Source organism: Phycodurus eques, chromosome 11 (assembly GCF_024500275.1).
Source record: "Phycodurus eques isolate BA_2022a chromosome 11, UOR_Pequ_1.1, whole genome shotgun sequence".
Taxonomy (NCBI): Eukaryota; Metazoa; Chordata; class Actinopteri; order Syngnathiformes; family Syngnathidae; genus Phycodurus; species Phycodurus eques.
In genome coordinates, this window is record NC_084535.1 from 10,652,155 (window position 1) to 10,673,262 (window position 21,108).

The following is a 21,108-nucleotide window of genomic DNA, read 5'->3' on the forward strand; positions in this document are numbered from 1 at the left end:
CCCAACTCATCCGTGATCCTAATGATGACAAGCTCAATAGAAAATGGATGGATGTTGCTTTGATGACATTGTGAACTTTGTTGATAAAAGATTAAAGGAATATAAATGACTTGATCTGTCGTAGCTGCCTACACAGCGGTCATCGAATCAGTCCTGTGTTCTTCCATCACAGTCTGGTTTGGTGCTGCTACAAAAAAGGACAAGCTCCGACTGCAACGGACAATCAAAACTGCTGAAAGGATTGTCGGTACCCCCCCTACCCACCCTTGAGGACTTGCACGCTGCCAGAACTAAGACAAGAGCGTGCAAAATCCTCTCGGACCCCCCACATCCCGGTCACCGGCTCTTCCGGCTCCTTCCCTCAGGTAGGCGCTACCGATCAATGCAAACTAGAACTAGCAGACATTCCAACAGCTTCTTCCCTCTTGCAATCAACTTCTTAAACAGCTAACCTACAATTCCATTGCAACATGCTGCCAATTTTTTTGTCTGAGTTTGTTGTCACATTTCTGTCGGGCCAATTATACATACTCGTGCACTCACTGTAGTTGTCTCGCCATGCTGCACTATTTGCATATCTGTTGTTTACCATTACTGGCCACTCATGGCAGAGTAGCATCTGCACCATCTGCACCATTTGCACACTGACTGAGGAGTATCTGCAACATTTGCACAATCAACATTGTCCCAGATTATTGCACTACCTTTGCACAATGGTCATTGCGAGATTAGTCATTCGAACTGCTCTAAGTGCTAGAGGACTTTGCATCTTTTTGCACAATTGTCAAAAAAATAAAAAAAAAATTGTACCAGCATTACCAGATAACTAGAAACCCTTTATTGGTCGGTAACTGTTTTTTGTCAATGTCTTTATGTCTCAAAAGGGTTCTCTGTCAATTGACTGTCTGTTGTCGTACTAGAGCGGCTCCAACTACCGCAGACAAATTCCTTGTGTGTTTTTTGGACATACTTGGCAAATAAAGATGATTCTGATTCTGAAAGTCATTTTTACGTGATGATGATGATTATGTCCGCCTCAAAATAACAAGACACTTTTTCACATACTGTGATGGCGCTAAATATTTTTAATTCCAGTGCAGTGTTGTCAAATGAAGTTTGTCTCTGTTAACAGCTTTTTATTGTTCATCCATCCATCCATTATCTGAGCCGCTTCTCCTCACTAGGGTCGCGGGCGTGCTGGAGCCTATCCCAGCTAACATCGGGCACGAGGCGGGGTACACCCTGAACTGGTTCGCCAGCCACTCGCAGGGCATCTTTTTATTGTTCCTGAGAAAAAAGAAGAAACATGACATGCAATGGATTCATTGGACAGCGATGATATACATATATTTCAATTGTATAATATTATCAACACATATACACTGTATTATAAACAATTGGAGGAAGCCCGGTTGGAAACATAATGTCTGTAGGTTTTTTAGAGGATTTTGCTGTTAAGGCTCAATTTCATGACAATCATTTATCACACCGCTGACAGAGACTCCAAAGTGACAGACTGAAGATTTGTCGTTTCCAGCTGGAGTCACATCACATATTTACACCACTCCGCCACATGCTTAATTGTTATCAGATATGTTTTTGCCTTCCCCTGCTGTTGGCTTTTCGGAGCTTGATCTCGTTATGTTAGAAACCCCTAGCCGCTCCCCCCTCCTGCAAAGAGTCATCCTTAAATGTTCAGGGAGGTGACAAACTGTCTTGTCTGGCGCCAGAGTGCTCACCGAGGGACAAATAGATTCATGTTAATGGTGTCAAAAGTGGAACCTCTCAGCTGTCCATATTTCCCGTTGATTCTGAACACATTAAGACTTAATAATAAGGTGTTTCATAGCCAACAGAGGGCCCCGCGTGAGATTTTTTGCAACTGCATATTAAGTCTGAACATGGTATTGTGGTTATATCTAATGAGTCTCTGTGCCTTTTTCAAATAATGCCTCCTACACACTGGAGCAACGACAAGCTCACGGGATGTCTTGTTAAGGAGGTGATGACAGAAACATTCCTTTGACATCCTACCTGATTTCTACCTGCCCTGCCATCCATCTACTGCCCTCCCTTCTTCTTCACGCTCATGCTCTACCCGTCACCTTTTTCTACCCTCGGACCTGATCCTTGCTAATAGACTGTACGTGCATTGGTTGAGATTAGCTCCGTGTGACAGCCTCTTGGGAAAACCTCTAAAAAAAGCAGTGAAGGCCTCTTTGCTCACACATCTATCTATCTTATTTGGTCCTTTCTCTCCTTCTCCCCACGGTGTCTTTTATTTACTGTCATAAAAGTATTTGTCGACTGTAATGTTAGTCTCTCGCCATCATAAAGTCTGTCGTTTTTCTGTCGTTCTTAATCGTCTCACAAATGTAAAAATGTCCTAACCTATCAAGTAATCGTAAAATAAAACAACGCACACAAAACACACAAATGTATTGATAAATCACATATGCTTAATACAAACTGAGATCCCACCGCTTTTTGTAGCATTCTTAAGGCCGACGCACACCGAGTGACGTGGCCGAACCCGACTGAACTGTCAGTGCGCGGGGTCTGGTAACTCGTTTTCATGAACAGACGGCCATCGGCCTCTAGTTTAGCCGCAATTAAAATGTTGTAGATGTAAGAGCCAATCAAAAATGCACAAGAGCTTTCACACACACACACGCACGTGTTTTATTCTAACACCAAGTACTGTAGTGAGAAATCAAAGCGAGGCGAGTCCCTGTCACCAAAATGCACGGGTGCAGTCAACAGCCTCTCAAAATATCCACACTTTCTCCTTTATTCTATCCTGTTTTCTGTCTTTGTGGCAATCTGCTTCTTCCTTGACAATCACACCATGTTTTTTTGGTTCAATAAAAAGCTATACAGTTAAGTATCTTGTATGTGGAGCGTCAAAGCCTGACACAGGGTTGCAGTTTTTCCGTTGCAGCATTGCGGCACATCGGGGCGCGGCGTTCAAATGCCCGGTGTGCGGTGAAGAATCGCCTAATCTTTTTAATCTAATTTTAATCTGTCTAATTTATTCGCACTGGTCCACTTCAGTCATGTTCCGCCTTTTCACTCGGGGTGTGCGGCGCTTAATTTGACACACAAGTGGAAAAAGAAGTTATGAAATGTGAAAACAATATAATGCACTTTCTTAACGTGCATGGTAATGCTGGACTTAAGGACTGGAACATGGCAATGTTTCTCAATTAATACGTTTGTCATCTCACTTTCTTCTTCTCTTTATAGCCCATGGCGTGTCTCGCCTCATGTCACACATGACAGCGGTTTCCTCTTTTTAACAGGCGCTCCAAAAGGCCAAACCTATAGCTAGAGTTATTGTTTTGATGATGAACTGAGGAAAATGTTGGTCAAATTCCAAATGTTCCACCCTTATTAGCATTTAGAGATTCCACTTTAACAGTTCAATGTTGGGGTTATTTTGTATGCTTGTTGTTATCTTTTACATGCCGTACCTCTAAACTTAACATCAAAAGCCCACTAATGTTCCAATAAACCATCCTCAATGATCAGAGTGCCAGCTAAAGATGTGGATGAAGGACAACAAGATGTAGTGCACTTCCCTCCGAGGTATGATCCAACCCCTTGTTGCCGTGGGATCACATTGTTTGGCCTCGTCATATGCACATTAATCACCTGCTCTTTTATGTGGCTGCTGCTCGCACACATTGTGTGTATGCTTGTCCTCTCCCGGTCTGGCTGCCCTTGAGACGTCCTTGGCTGTGATGGTCTCACGCGCTACTGTGCGGATTGGTTGTAATCCCGATGATACATGGCAAACTCCTGACCCGTATGTGCCGTGGCCGCTATGTTTGACGCTATAACGGCAGCCTGTAATTGCTGATGACATTCGTTTACCCACTCAGGCTGTATCACCTTCTCCATTACAGGGAACTTATGTCTGTGGGTTTTGAGTGAAAGTAAAACAGGAAGGCCATTTACCTGCCACCTGCTGTTATAGATACAGATATACTGTAGGTAAATAGTGCAGTGGTTATGTGTGCCTTGTAAAGCAAGTGCCTGCAAAGTGATGTGCATACTGATTTCAACATAAACTCTGCTGTATGCACACCAGGGAGGGCATTGAAATTGTAATTGTTTATTTTTACAAGGGTTCCTCAGTTTTCGATAGGACCCACATACGATGTTTTGAGATTACAAACAAAATGAAGTCGTTTGCGTACCGCTGTAAGAATATGTCGTCATGCACAAGAAGGCATGCCCAGTTACTTCCGTACTTACTTTTTCTCATCGGATTGTTCTATATTCATGGCCTAGAAGTGTTTTTAATGCAAACTTTTACTGTAATTATGACTTTACTACTGAGTTAGCATATGTTAGTGATAGACTTCACCGCACACTGATTTAGGTATACATTTGGGTTACATCGCTACCTTAGGAACAGAACTCCATCGTAAACCGTGGACCCCTACAGTCAGATTCTAAATTCACATAGGTCAAGTTCAAGTCAGTCACGTTCAAGTTTCTTTCAGTTTTTTATTTTACCTGTGCTCTCAGAAAGAGAGTTGTGCAAATTCTAGGTTACATTAATGGTGGACAGAGTTTGAAAATGCTATATCTTGGTCAAAATTATTTTACACCACCAAAAACCTGGCACTTGAAAAGGGGCGTGTATACTTTTTATGTCCTCTGCATTTTGTAATCCTTCTGGTGAGCTTACAGTATTGTGCTGTTTAACAAGTAGAAACACTATACCATATTTTCATGACCATAAGGTGCACCGTATTAAACGGCGCAGTCTCAGTTACGGGGTCTATTTCTGTATTTAACACATACATAAGGCGCACCGTTTTATTGGGCGCATGCATGGTAAAACATACGCTAGCTTAAAACATATGGTAGCATGCATGCACGCTGAAACAATGTTTTTAAAAAGGCAGCGGGAGCAAAACTGAGTTCGGTTGTACTTTTTTGAAGTATTTAACAATGTACTCATGTTATTTTTTGATCAATCCTCATCCACAAATCCATCAAAGTCCTCATCTTCTGTATCCAAAATGAACAGCCGGGCAAGTTCTCAATCCAACACGCCAGATTCCCTCTCGTCATTGTCCGAGTCAGTCTCGTTGCCGGGGGGCTGTTCAGCAATGATGCCGGCTTTTACGAAAGCTTGAACAACAGTGCAAGCAGACACGTTAGCCCAAGCATCCACAATCCATTCACAAATTGAGGCGTAACTCGCCCGGCGCTGCCTCCTAGTCTTAGTAAAACTGTGTTCGTCATCTGTCATCCATGGCCCCCACGCCGCTCGCAACTTCACTTTGAAGGCCCTGTTTACACGGCTGTCCAGTGGTTCGTCAAGCCTCCCGGCATGATGGCAAGCTCCGAGTTATTGCACTCAGTCGAATGGTGACTGTTGAGACGCTTCTCCCAGCGGTTCTTTGCTCATTAATCCATTGCTCGAGTTGGTCTTCCAACTCGGGCCACCTCGCCTTGTTTCCGCGTTTTGTTTTTCTTTTTTTTTTCTGCGGAAACTCAGCTTCGTCTTCTTGACTTGGGGAAGCTCGTTTTCCTGCTTCCGCCACTTGCGAACCATGGATTCGTTGATCTTGAATTGTCTCTCGGCTGCTCGATTCCCACGTTCCGCCGCGTAACTAATAGCTTACAGATTAAACTGTGCTTCGTAAGCGTGTCTCTTCGGAAGTGTCATTTTCGGGGGTCCTTAGCCTAACCGATGCACATTCCGGAACTATATACCAACTGGGGGCGTGTCTTTAGCCTCCTCTGTCACGCGCACCCTTCCCCTTTTACGTCCGCATTCTGTCCTCAGTCACGTCCGCCTTCCTCTAAATAGGCAGCGTGTCGGCAGGAAATGCTCTCAGTCAGTCAAACCGAGGATCCCTTGTACATAAGAAGTTGTCAGTACGATCTCTGTTTACCAGCAAATGTGTTTGAAAACACTATAATGTGCATTATAGGCCACTAGTTGGCGATATCAAGCATGAATTCCTAAACTGTGTTCATGCGCCACAAGTTAATGGTAGTTTGGCTGTTTCTTTACAATATAAAAAATAATAAAGGGAATGCATTATTTTTTTCACAATTTAAAACAGTGCCCAAATGTCTTAACATCATGTTAGTGACATGCTGTTAAAATTACATTCATTACAGCACAATTACTACACCCTGTTATTTAAGCTTTCTGGAATGTAGCCAAATTTTTTTGGTGAAGGCGGGTGGCGGCGAGGGGGTCCTGTCTCATGAAAATGGAAATGAGCGACTGGTCACCCTGTATCCTCGACTGCGGAACCAATGCAGAGTACAGATTTCGTTACCATGACGACCGGGGTGTGTGTTTTTCATACATACCTCTCTACTGCGTTCGTATAGGTTCGTGATAGACTAGACGTGGCGTAAGAATGTGTTCTCACTTGGAAAGCTCGCTCAGTTACATGATCGGTTTTAGTGTGCCTCATCTTTGCATATCTGAAATCAACATCATTTTGAATCCAGTTGCTTCAAGACATAATTAATCAATTCCATCCAATTCTTATGCCCATCCCTAGTGTTGTGTCTATCCCACGTGTGTTGAGATTGATCCCGGGGCTCTGTGTGGTGAGAACACTGTTTCAGCACTTGTGGCGTGTGCATGCATGTGTGCGCACGTTGTCAAAGTAATGAACGGTTCAAAACATTGCTTCATTTACAATACTCGTCGTTGTCTGTCTTGAGCCATTGGAGGGTTTAGTTGATGTCACTACTTGGCAGCAAATAGTAGCGGGCGCTAGTAATTCAGACCCATGGAGCTGGAACAAATTATTTCCTGGCATTTCTTTTCATTTCAATTGGGAAACGTGATTTGCAAGTGACTTTAGTTAGGAGCATGGTCACGGAATGAATTCAACTTGACAGTCAAAGTACCACTGCAGAAACAAAAATTACATTGAAAAGGTTTTGCTTTCTACAGACATGAATGATTGTGCTCTAAACTCATTTTAAACAGTCAAGGACCGATCCCTACCAGATATTGTCCACAACTATATGGGTCGACAAGGGGTTATAAAGATGCTAGGCCTGTAAAACCTCCCTCATTACCTCTGTGTGGTGTCCATTTGCAAGGATTAAATCCTCTCTAATGTCCTTAGGTGGTCAGAAAATGAGCATCCGAGCCGCTATCAGCAGCAGGTCAGCCGGTGCCTGTTTGTAATTAAGGAGGAGGATGATCTGCGCAATTTATCTGATGCGCTGATAAAGGGCAATGTCCGGGCCACAGGAACAAAAGAGAGCTGACAAAAACTGTAAAACAATTGTATCATAGCTGCAACCCATTTCAACTGGTTTTTGCTTTAGAAAACGGAGCAACTGGAGGGTAATGATACTGGGTTAAAAACTGGTTTTCTTGGGCAACTATATTGAAACTAAAATGTGGTTTGCCTGGTTCTTAAAAATCACTCCAGCACCCCCATGCGCTTTTCCACCCTGCTTCATTATTGATTCATCAGGTAGCTAGTCTAACCTCTGCCTTTTGGACTCAATTTGTTATGTTTTTTTTTTTTTAATGACTTTTTATTATTATGATTATTATTATTCAAAGTGAAGTACACATTGCTTTTTAATACACGCCTACAGGTAATCAGTACCCGACTCTGCTGTTATCAACACTAAAGACCACTTGTGTCTTTCAACTCATGCGTTCGAAGCGCACGCATTGTGTTTTACAATGCATCTCAATTTGCTTTTATTGCATGCTTCCATTCTTTTGACGATCCTTTTCGATTATGCCTCTCCATTTTTAAGTTTACGATCCAGTTAAACATAAAACTAAGAGAATTGCACCTTGTGTATTGAAAACAACCACACAGCTTCGCCTTTAAGTCTGCTAGCTTAATGCTAATGCTAAATAGCGTCTATGTTGCTGTGCTGTAACCCTTTAAGCAGGAAATTGAACACAAACAGTGCAGGACAGTCAGTTATACAGTCAGTATAACAGTCCTCACAGTCAGATATTCTTTATCGTCTGCAAAGAACAACTCATATTACTGCCATACTAATTAACTGAGAAGTGTTGGGACGTCATAATGAACAGTATATCTGTCTGCCCCCAGGTGGCCAAGGTGGGCAGCAGCACAATGGCTATTCAATTGATGCGGTGTGTCAAAAACTGCTTTTAATTTGATTTAATTATGTCATTTTTACTGTTTGTTTTTGTCAAGTGCTGTACAATATTACGGAGAGCTTTTCCCCCTCATTAAAATACACATTACAACAAGTTTTGTTGTTTCTTTTCGGTACGATAAGAGTGTTTTGAGTTTATGAGCGTGGTCGCGGAATGACAAACTCATATCGCAAGGCACCATTTTCATTGTGCAATCATTTGAAACTGTATTTAATGGGCAAAAGCATCAAATAATACTAAGATGTTTAATCTGCAGTCTGCTGGACAACCTCTTTGTGGCACCACTTGGGTGTCTGGATTTGACCAGCGCCTCATCGTGTGTTCTCTGAGTCGGCCATTTGAAGCACTGCAGGTCCATCCGCATTCATAGAGAGCGCACATTTCCCATCAATGCTTCACCAGTCTGCAACGCCTCGGTGCCACTTTCAGCCATATTCAGCTTTCTGCATTAATCCATCCTCGAAAAAGCATCACTCTGCACTGTGAGTGGAGACACTCACACTCACAAACCCGTGAGGAAGCAGCAAGAGCCTGTGGACACACATTTTCACAGCCTCAATGGCAGAAAATCTATAGCCCTTTCTAGGAGGAGGAATTCCATTAGATAATAGATATGGAATCCATCTCGATTCCCCACCTTATCTTCTCCACTGGTGAGGGATCGATACTGGGGCTTCAGCTCAACTGCCAACAATAACAGGAAATTGATAGGACCCACTGAGCAGTGTAGAGGTCCTGTAATGGCTTTCTTTGCCATCTCTCTAATACAAATAAGGGGGTGGTGTTGGGGGAGGGAGGTGTTAATTAGTAAAAGGCTGCTTATAGTAATGAGGATGGAGCTGAGGGGTGCTCAGGGTTCATGGACCAATGCGCAGATTAAGCTGTTGATTGTTTGGAAAATCACAGCATTACGCTTACAAGACAAGTACTGTTTTACAATGTAAACAAAAAACAGGAAAGGAGCTTGTTCAGTTATCTAACAAACACGACCACGCGCTGTAATGGCATCTAATTTTCCACAGAGCCAAGAGGTTTCCTGTCAGAGTTTCCCCATGCCGTATATACAGACACAGTTGCCCGACAACACATTCCAAACAGTAGTAGGATATGCGGACGAGGTGAGCCCGCGGTCAGGTGGCCCGAGATGCGAGTGCGGAGGGACTGGCTCTTATGCAAGGATGACTCATGTTTTTGTTTGCTCCCCGTAATGTGGCAACATGAGGGTGGGTTTACAGCTCAGTGGTCACCAAAGTCCAGAGTCCATTTTGACTGAAATGTTTGTACAGCTGAAAGGCCGCTTATGATACAGAGGGGGGGGGGGGAGATCCCTGATATGAGAGTGAGACCAGTGTTACAGATGGGTTTCTCTTGGGGTACATTCATAGGAAAACAATCTATACACATACTCTACCGACGACGACGACATTGTCCAAAAGATTGCTGTTGACATGGCCCTTCAAAACATTGTCATACTGCGATAGCATTTTCTCAAGAAACACTATACACAACAACTGTTTGTCAACTACAGCAACCGGCTTTTGAAGACCCTTTGTCAGTTTATATGTGCGATTGGAATTTTACCATTACACCCATGGTATTTACTTATTTTTGTGTATTTAGGCTCCATTCATTGAAGCCAACAGCAGAAACGATGCCCTTTTAACTTTTACATTCTTGTGAAAGTAGCCCGTAGGGGTTTAACTTAATAAGAGCTTAATAAGAACTTACGATCTTTGAAATGAAATTTTCTGTCACAGAGAGTCCAGTGATGTAAGAGCTAGGAGAGTGCTTGCGTTGTCAACAGTATAACGTTGACTAATTATAATCCCACGTAACACAAAACATAACCTCATTGATACAAAGTTTGAGCAACAATTGCTTATACTTCAATAACTGATCATTGTTAACTGATGCCTATCGTTGTAGGAAATCTTTTAAATCCAGCTTTAGTCTGTCTTGGTTACACACAACACTCAAAACAGAGGTTGCGTTGGGCCATCTCCATCTTTGGAAAACATTACTGTATTTTTTTTTTGTTGCAACCAGAAACTCATGCGCACCATAGTAACCCATTCACTCAGTTTAATTGTGAGTGGAACTGCGCTGAGCAACATTTCATCAGATTTCCATGGGAAAGGCTGATCCTCTCCTTCTTTCTCTGTACAGGCGACCCTTCCTGCATCCAGCAGGTGGTGCTGTCCCTACTCTTTTTTTTTTACCTGCAACTATCACAACATCTTTGTTACTAAAACCACACGCTTCTTGAGCATTGCAGATGAAGCCTACATGAGGCAAATTTAGATCATTTAGATGCACCCGATTACAAGTGTGTCTGTGTGTGTGTGTGGGGGGACGACGACACTTCACTGTGCGATCTATGTGGTTGTCTAACGGGGGCATTATCTGCAGTAATAGAGTCAGATCTTCACAGACAAATCCCTTTTAATGTCAGCCACAGCGCCCAGGGGAGACCACCCTCACTGGGAACTGGGTGATGGCAGCTAATTTCCACCCACACAATAGACTCTGCCTCGTTAGATCACACTATTACTTCATCAAGAAGAGATTGAGTGTGTGTGTTGAGGGAGGAGGGCTTACATGTTAAGTGGAGAACAGTACTTTCTGAGCCGCTTTGAGGAATTAAGGTCATGTTTTCTCACATACGCATAAAGAATGGCGCTGTCTTCTTCACGGACACGTACAGTCACGGTTGAGATCAGATAAGACAGCTTGTTCTTGCGGGTAACATCACGCAACATAACAAACTGGTTGTGATTGAGTATTATTGAGCCAAGGCAGTGGAGTCACTCTTGGCCCTCTCCATGCTTTGCTCCTCCGTGTGATGTCATCATGTGGGAAGGTATTTCTCTCAGACACAACCTGTCTGCTCCTGTCAGAGGCCACGGCAACACGAGCCGCCTTTAAAGTCTGGGAGCGAGCGCCGGTCACTCTCAGACAAGGGCGTTATTTATTTTCTCTGGAGGAGATTGGATACCTCTTCCCCAGGCCCGGCAGCTCCGAGCTGGACTGGGAGGCACAAAGCACTTGCCCTCTGGAGTCATTTGAGAGGTGGCTCAAGAGCTCTTTGGAGGCCCAAGGAGTGGCTGCTTGTACGATTAGTCACTGTTAATCTACTAAATCACCCAGATTTGAGACGTGTCAGGCTCCAAAGTAGGCTTCGGCCGATGTTTTTGTTGATGAAGCCGTCTAAACACACATCGATTTTCACATAATCAAAAACGCGCCAAGTGTGTTTTCGTGTCATAAGTGGAGGCAATGAAAACAACACTTTTTCGAAGCGTTTACACTGGAATGTTGATGACAAACAAAAAAGATACCTGGGCCTCTATCACAGAGGCTGTCAATGGAGTGTCTCCTGAGGTCTGTACCGTGACTGTACCCTCGCAACTCTCTTTCCCAAAACCAGATGGCTGACGTAGTTCAAAGATTAACCTGTGAGAGGCAGCATGGTGCCATAGGGCATACAGACTGCTGGAAAATACAAGAAAGAGTAGTAGAAACCCCTAGGTTATCTAGTAACTAGATTGCGGTTGTAAACTCCTCTCCTTGTCATTTTTATTGGTGTCAGTGACTTGGGAGACACACAACAAAACCAGTCCTCTATTTGAGTCCGCGGCAGCTGGAGTTTCAGTCCCTTCCAAATTGGCCATCGTTCCGTTTCACGTTACAATCACAGACACTGTGGCTCGGCCGAACTCGGTGTTGACCACACTTAAGGATTTGCCATTGTAAATATTGAACAGGTTTTCCTATTACGATTGTCAACTGTTATCACTCATAACAAACACCACACCACGGAGCTCCAGACATGATAAGGCGCAGTGAAATTTGTGGACACAATATAGCTATAAAATGTGTACAAAATACTCATTTGTGGCCATCAAATACTAACTTGTGGCCATAAAATAGGTACAACGTGCATGAAATACTACAAAGTTACAAAGAACTCTGCCAAGCCTGGCAATCAAACTCATCATTACGACTTCGAGGCATGTAAATAGACTATTGAGAGCCTGACTGCTTTAGCAGTGGAGGTACGACCTTAAAGTACCTCGAAAGTGAATCTAAATAGGTCTTGTTAATTTAACACACCACAGAGAAGACTGATGTTAACAACACTGCCACATTTGAATGATAGTACATAAAATGAGGCATTAAAATCGTGAAAAATGAAGTTATTTTCTCCGCTCACGAATGTTGTGGGCTTGTCTGGTGATTGCGTTGAAAGCACGCCTCCGCTCAATTGTCGATCAAGTACTACGACCTGGAAAAACATATGCTACCTTCTTATTCCTACACATAACTACATGTGAGAGCCGTAAAAATATATCCGCTTAAAGCCTCCAGTGGCTGGAATCTATCATTGTGGTCTTTTTCAATCCAGCAACAAAGTGCTCACTCTAAAACAGCCACAGCAGCGTGAAGCCCTTGTCCACACGCTGGCAGTCATATCAGACTTGTTTTTCCCTCCTCACTCTTCCACCTTCTCTCTGTGACGTGCTGGCATGCCTGGCTGACAATGAGGCACTCTAAAGCGGCTACGCCAGCCTGAAGCCCCGGTCCACATGCTGACTATAAAGTATTTTCTTAAAGTATTTTTCCTCTTCTGGCTTTCTCTGTACGACGTGTTCGCACTCACAGCTGACAACGAGGCACGCTAAAGTGGCCACACCATTGAACTATCAGAAAGAAAGACGTATTTTCAGGGTATAGGTAGCTTGCTAACTGCACATAGAAATTGTGCTGGATAACCGCTGATGCGAACAAAGGCGCTCAAATTCTTATTTAGTGGGCGAGGGTCGACTCATGACGGACGGCCAAGTGCGTCACTTTAGCCAGTAACAAACAAATCTGGAAAACTGAAATGGTGAAAAACAGTTTAACCCTCTATCTACAATATTAAATACGACATAGTTCTCTGTTCTTGTACATTTCCAGCAGTTATCTTTAATCATGTTCATGTATTTAGAAAGAAATCTCAGAATTAATTAGGTGTGTACCATTTGCTTCCCCTAATGTCCAAGTTGTTAATGGTAATTAGTATTTCATGCGCATGTTGTACCTATTTTGTGGCCACGAATTAGACGTTTATGCGCATGTTATATCTTTATTGTCGCCAACATTTTCTTTTCTTTCAATGTCATGCCTGGGGCTCCTTACACACCACATGATAATGAATTCGGAGAATCTTTTAGATTTAGATAATCTGCTGACTGAAGGCTCGAATTTGCCCCAATTCTTAGTATATGTGTACCCCGCTAAAGATGGATTTCTGGTGATCTTGTTATGTTATGAATGCCCCTTTTACTCTTCGTCTTCAAATCATGAAGGATGCTAAGGTAGAACTGTTTATTTTATACACAAGTTTACCAGTACAACATTCCCTAAGTGCACACTTACTGAGTATGATATTTATGAAAGGAGTCGTGCTAATGCAACCCAAAATACGCAAGCAGTAAAAGTGTGTGTGTGTGTGTGTGTGTGTGTGCATGCCTCAAAACACATTTTTTTAATGTATTTGTGGGTGTATTTATGTGCCAGGCTTTAATGTGAAAGCCAGAGCGATTGCTCTCAGCCAACATCTGCTAGCAAAATCACACCACGACTAAAGCTGTTTGAAGGACAAAAAGCACTTTTGAAAACTCACAAATTGTGCTTGAACTTCTTCTTCTTCTTTTCCTTTCGGCTTGTCCCTTTAGGGGTCGCCATCCTTTTCCATGTAAGCCTATCTCCTGCATCCTCCTCTCAAACACCAACTGCCCTCCTGTCTTCCCTCACGACATCCATCAACCTTCTCTTTGGTCTTCCTCGAGCTCTCTTGCCTGGTAGCTCCATCTTCATCATCCTTCTACCAATATACTGACTCTCTCTCCTCTGGACGTGTCCAAACCATCGAAGTCTGCTCTCGCTAACTTTGTCTTCAAAACATCGAACCTTGGCTGTCCCTCTGATGAGCTCATTTCTAATTTTATCCAACCTGGTCACTCCGAGAGCGAACCTCAACATCTTCATTTCCGCCATCTCCAGCTCTGCTTCCTGTAGTCTTTTCAGTGCCACTGTCTCTAATCCATACATCATGGCTGGCCTCACCACTGGTTTATAAACTTTGCCCTTCATCCTAGCAGAGACTCTTCTGTCACATAACACACCTGACACGTTCCTCCAGCCGTTCCAACCTACTTGGACCCGTTTCTTCCCTTCCTGACCACACTCACCATTGCTCTGGACGGTTGACCCCAAGTATCTAAAATCCTCCACCCTTGCTATCTCTTCTCCCTGTAGCTTCACTTCCCCCACCATCCCTCTCATTTATGCACCAATATTCTCTTTCATTTCGGCTAATCTTCATTCCTCTTCTTTCCAGTGCATGCCTCCATCTTTCTAACTGTTCCTCCACCCGCTCCCTGCTTTCACTGCAGATCACAATGTCATCTGCAAACATCATGGTCCACGGGGATTCCAGTCTAACCTCATCTGTCAGCCTATCCATCACCACTGCAAACAGGAAGGGGCTCAGGGCTGATCCCTGATGCAGTCCCACCTCCACCTTAAATTTGTCTGTCACACCTACAGCACAACTCACCACTGTTCTGCTGCCCTAGGCTTTCTCTAGATCTACAAAGACACAATGTAGCTCCTTCTGACCTTATCTGTACTTTTCCATCAACATCCTCAAGGCAAATATTGCCTCTGTGGTACTCTTTCTAGGCATGCAACCATACTGTTGTTCGCAAATACTCACTTCTGTCATAAGTCTAGCCTCCACTACTCTTTCCCATAACTTCATTGTGTGGCTCATCAACTTTATTCCTCTATAGTTCCATCTTCTCACACGCTAGAATTCTATTGAACAAGCTTGTCAAAAACTCCACAGCCACCTCTCCTAGATGCTTCCATACCTCCACAGGAAGGTCATCAGGACCGACTGCCTTTCCATTTTTCATCCTCTTTAATGCCTTTCTAACTTCCCCCTTACTAATCATTGCCACTTCCACATGCCATCATATGCCTCTTGTTTGGCCTTTGCCACCTCTACCTTTGCCCTATGTCACATCTCAATGTATTCCTTTCGCCTCTCCTTGGTCCTATCAGTGTCCCACTTCTTAGCTAACATTTTTCCTTGTATAATTTCCTGTACTGTGAGGTTCCACCACCAAGTCTCATTCTCTCCTTTCCTGCAAGAAGATACACCAAGTACACACCAAGAGTCTCTCTCTGTCTGGGATGCTCAGACCTACTTCATCTAGCTCCTTCCAGAATTTCTCTTGCACCTCTAGGTCACATCCTACCACATCCACTAATGACATTGTACATAACACCCTCAATTTCAAGTTTCAGCCTCATCACTCAATCTGATACTCTTTTCACCTCCAAGAGATTCTTAGCCAACTCTTCATTTCTCTTCCCATCTACACCATGGTAAAATAATTTAAACACTTCCCCTAAACGTCTAGCCTTACTGCCTTTCCACCTGGTCTCCTGGACACACAATATATCAACCTTTCTACTAATCAACATGTCAACCAACTCCCGAGATTTTCCTGTCATAGTCCCAACATTCAAAGTGCCCACATTCAGTTCTCGGCTCTGTGCTTTCCTCTTCTCTTTCTGACGAAGAACCCGCTTTCCACCTCTTCTTCTTCGACTTCGACCTACAGTAGCTGAATTTCCACCGGCGCCCTGCAGGTTGACGGCGCCGGTGGCGGATGTTGTTAACCCGGGCCACGACTGATCCGGTATGGAATTCTTTGGATGAACGCTCATATTTGTTTGGCAAAGTTTTAAGCCGGATGCCCTTCCTGACGCAACCCTCTGCATTTATCCGGGCTTGGGACCGGTCTATGGGTTGCATTACAAATTGTGCTTGAACATTTGTGTTTAAGGTACAGTGGAACTGCAAAGAAAACAATTTTGTCCAATGGGAAATATCCTGTTTCCCCAAATAATGGCCTCCCTCTGCTTAAAACAAATAAAGGCCTCCCTCAAATGGACACGTTTCTTTCCCCGTCAGGAACAAAGGGTAGTAACATAATTGTCTCAGTACAGAGACCCTATTGTTTACACACAATTAAGTAGTTAACTGTTGTGTCCATTTGAAACCCATTGCTAACCAAAACAGCAGTATCAAAGCATATAAGCAGTCTCTCAGAGGAATTAAAAGAATTTAGTCTTACCAGATGTTGTCAGCAAATTCCCTATTAAACATGGTCTTACATTATGTGGAGACTGCATCTTTAACAGTGATTAAAGTAGACTCTGACGTGATCACTCCACAATGTTTATGTTCCCGTGGGGTACGTGGCTTACTGTTTTAGTCCAGTTTGCCTCGGTTCCCTCCATTTCTCAATTTTAGTCTATTCCATAGTACTCCGTATTGGTCCTGTTTATTTAGTTTTAAGCTCCAATTTCAATTGACAATTGAAAAAAAATTGTAAGCATAACATTTATAGAAAATAATAGTGGCTGCATGTTCGATAACTGCATGTGCCTTTAAAGAGGCGGAGCCAGTTGGCATATCGTGTGGCGGTGAGTTTGCATGTGAGTATCTTGGCGTGAGCTGTGGTCATCAGCAGCTCCCGCGGTGAGTGTGGTCATTGTGTTAATGTGTTTTACTGTTCTCCCAACATTCAATAATCGGCTGATAAGTGCATTGGCGACTGTAGCGCTCCTTTCCCACATGTGAGGGCCTTACAGTAAGTATACTGTAAAAAGCTTTAAAAAACGACCAATATACAATATAGCTGGAGCATAAATGATGAACCACGATATAGCAGGGAATACTGTTCAGGTTAAACACCAAATGTCTTGTCACTACCCTGAATGGTAACATTAGCATCGACGCTAGCACCCAAGACAACACCAGAGATGTATGGGCTGATCCACCGATATTACACATTACAAATAACTGTAAGGGTCTGGGTACTCCATGGCAATGACAGGCTAGGACAACATACAGTACAGAGTGTAAGCTGGAAAACCCTCCACACATTTTTAGTACCTGTTGGTGGCAATAACGTCACATTCCAAAGAAGTAAACCCAGTTAACTTTGCACCTGACGACGCACTTAAACGCACATTGCTGCAAGGCCACAAAATCCTAAGCACCGTCTTTCGTTTTCATGAACTCACTCCAGGATCAGCAAACATTAAATGGTTTCAGGGTGAGTCACAATATCCAGTGCGTCGAGACGCAATAAGGCTAGCAGGGGAGCATGAGTCAGTGACGCACGCATAAAAGCACCATACAACAGATGTGGTAACATTGACAACCTTTGTCGAGGTTGTGACAAGCCCAGAAGAGATAATTGCCCTGGACTTAAATCGATCAATGAGATTTATTGTTTCTTTTAATATTTACTACATCTTCATTTGCAAGAGAAACGAACAAAAATATATAAGAATGAAGACAAAGCACTCAAACGGTAGAAAAGCGAGACAGCATTTTAATATGCTGCAAATCCTTGCTGGAAAACATGGCGTTACCAAAGCATTCTAAGTTTGAGTGCAGCCATCGACTGGTTAAAAGCCTACGGGAATCAATACAAAGTTGTTTTCGGCGCCGGCGCTATTATATTAATGTCATCCTGAGAAATAGGCAATCGCTTATAGGTGGCTTGTCTGCAAGCCTGTTTTTTTTCCAAAATGAAGTGCAGTCAGAGGAGCACTGTAGATGTAGCAAGTGAAAGCTTTCTAGAATGATTACAAAGAGAATTGTTGGATGCTATATTTTTTTCACACTTCTATGGGGTAATGTTTCTACATCAGCAACTAATGGTCTGGCAAGCTTTTAGGGAACAGGGATTGGAATTACCAATATTTCCCAAGCTTAATTGAGCCAAGGCACATATTTTACATCAGAAAAATCTCATGGTATATCACCAAACAAAAATGTTACAAAAAGTATAAATACTGAAGTAGTTATCACTTTGTCTCAATTTACTCATAAATTTGCTTCTTCAGTGTAAGGAAGTGAGTGAGCCATTTCTGCCTGTCACTGTATGTCACTGGCATTGATTGATGAACAAATATACATTATTTGTAATAAATAAATAGTAGTTTTCAGACCAATTAGGTAAAATTGGATAATTTCCAGAGGCACACCTGATGATCTCTTACAGTAGTTGGGATTCGCAAGGTTTGACAGTGGTGTCATTTGAAAGCGAACATTTCTCATTTTCTTCATCAAAGTTTGATTATTTAGAGGATTTGCTAGGAAAAAAGAGGGGCCAAGGGACCGATGATCCCCCCCCCCCCCCCCCGTGATGAATGAAGATGAATATGTGACAAAAGTTCAGTATTCCAGCTTTTATTTCATGGTATTTACATCTACAACCTCAATTCGAGTGAAGTTGGGACGTTGTGTTAAACATAAATAAAAACAGAATACAATGATTTGCCAAAAAATTAATGGATAATAATAATAATCATTTTCTTTTAGCATAAAACATATTGTAATGTTGTTGGTGTATTTAACCATTACAGAAATGACCACTGCTGTGAAATTATGGGCATCTGTGGCATGAACCTGACATTGGGTGGCGGTCTCATCCATTTGTTAAGCACAGTGCACCACAACAAAGCAGACACCCCGCATAACTGCACTACTAATGTTCCGTGTCCTCCTGAGAGCTGCTCTGTGACAAGTGAGCATGCCAGTTGTGCAGTCAAGGATGACACAGAGGTTAAAGTGGTCACACATTTACTCAGCTCTTGCAGCATCCCTCTGGCACATGTTCTTCCCAAGGTCACACACTGCATTGTATAATAAGGCAAAAAAAACAAAAAAAGTGTGTGTGTGTGGGGGGGGGCTCAAAACATGCAAACACACAAAACTGGGCAACAATGAGATGAGGGCGAAGGCGACTGAAAATAGCCTCATCACAGCAGCTATTGCCCAAACAACCACCAAAGCGTTGGCCCACCACACTTCATTTATGCTAAATGGAGAGCCCCTCTTCAGATGGGAGTGAATTGTGGACCTCATATTGCGTTAGTGAGCCACTGCAACCTTAAAAGAACATGCCTTTTGTGTATGTCTATCAGTAACAACACCCATGTGTAAGGGCGCCAAATCTCTTCACCCGCCTACCTCCAGCATCCCCTGTCTTCCTAACACCCCCCCTCCCGCCTGCCCCCTCAAATCCTCCCTCCTTTGGCATCCTCCCCACCCAACCCCCACCCAACACTCCCACTATTTCCTCCAGCTTTCTGCCGTGGCCTGAGGGAGCTGTTAGCTCTCTGGATGTTGGACCTCTATTGTGAGCACGCATTGATTACCTCTGCGCTCCCCACAGCCAGTCGGTCGGGTCGGGTTGGGGCCCCTGCCTGTCTGCCTTCCCAGTCCACATGCATGTGCGTTGAAACAAACAAGACAGGAATGGAGGGTAAGATCAAGAGAGGCTCTAGAAAAGGCCATCCACGCTTCCTGTAAGCGTCTGTATCACACTGGTTTGCTGTCTTCTTCTCCCCTCGCCTCACTTTGTACTTCTCGCCGCCTGAGACGATCAATGGTGTGCTCCAGCAGACTTGTCTTGTTTTAAAATAGTGCTTGTCTGCCTTCCCTCTGCAGGGGTTGATCCACTTATTGCCCTGCGTCTCTGCTTGTCCTCTGTACTAAACTTCATTGCTCCTCTCACTCGCTCAATAGCTTGCATCAGTTTCTCACCAAAAAAAATCTTGCTATGACATTGAATATCGCACATGTTCAACCCACCGTCAGCCGTTCCTAACAAGACTATTGATCATGCGGTTGTATTGGGCTAGTGTGTCGAGGTTAGGGCTCAAATGATCACTAAATAACACAGGTAGTCAATCAAGTGAAAGGATCATAAAGATGGTGTTGATCTCTTAAACATAGGCTGCAAATATGATGATTTAACACATACAACAAGCCTACCCTCTTATAAATGGTGATGTTTTCAAAATTAACCAATCACATTCAAACTATGTTCAATTGGAGTCCTCACACATCTGCCACAATTTAAAGTGCCTCTAATTAAATTGAAGTTCAGCTATACCAGTTGGATTTTCCGGAATTTTTTGTTGCTGCACAAAACAGTCCACAGAGAGCTTCCACACTTTGCAGAGATATCTCATTGTTCAAAGGTAACCGTCAGGAGACTGGTGCAAAAGTATTTCCATGGCATTCAAATACCACGGAACACAGTGAAGAAGTTATGATCAACTGAAGAAAATATGCCAAAACTGTGACATTGCCAACAACTGGACATTTCTCCAAAACTGATGATGAGACGAGAAGAAAACTGGTCAGGGAAGCTTCCAAGAGGCCGTCAGGAACATTTAAGGAGCTAGGATCATATATAACATCTACTGTCTTCCATGTCTGGGTTATGGGGTAGGATAGCAAAATGGAAGCCTTATATAACAAAGAAAAACATCCAAGCCCAGCTACATTTGGCAAAACACACTTGAAAACTCCCAAACACTTGAAAAATAGTTTTATGGTCTGATGAAACCAAGAGTGAAATGTTTGGCCATACTTCAAAAAAATATTAGACTGCTCATCACCAAAAGGACACCATACCTACAGTGAACATGTTGTCCTTTAGAAGGGGCCTTATTCAAGGTGGAGGGAATTATGAACAGCTCCAAATACTGGTCAGTATTAGCACAAAACCTCAGGATTGTCAAAAGAAAGAAATTGTCAACAAAAGATGACGAGAACATCTTAACTTTATTTGGGATTAATCAGAGGCTGACTACCGTGAGTTTGAAGGTGATTGGTTAACATTACCAGTTACGGCAGGGTGTGCACAATTGTGCAACCACATTATCTCAGTTGTTTAATCATAATTTCCCTCTCAAAAATACCTTATTTTTTAATTGAAGTTGTCCATGATAAGGGTCAAAATAATGGTGGAAAACGTTTTGAAAGCTTTTATCTTGGTCTAACTTTTTTCATATCGCATAAA

The 21,108-nt window shown here is 43.1% G+C and overlaps 1 protein-coding gene across 2 annotated transcripts in view; it reads left to right on the forward strand.

The window, feature by feature from the left end:
- Positions 1-223: 223 nt before the first annotated feature.
- The window catches only part of zmiz1a (zinc finger, MIZ-type containing 1a), a 179,927-nt gene continuing 159,042 nt past the window's right edge, over positions 224-21,108 (forward strand). Inside the window, exon 1 of one of the 2 annotated variants that reach the window (XM_061690045.1) lies at positions 224-365. The gene's annotated coding sequence lies outside the window, so the exon portion shown is untranslated. The remainder of the gene's footprint in view (positions 366-21,108) is intronic. The other variant, XM_061690046.1, reaches the window with a different exon arrangement.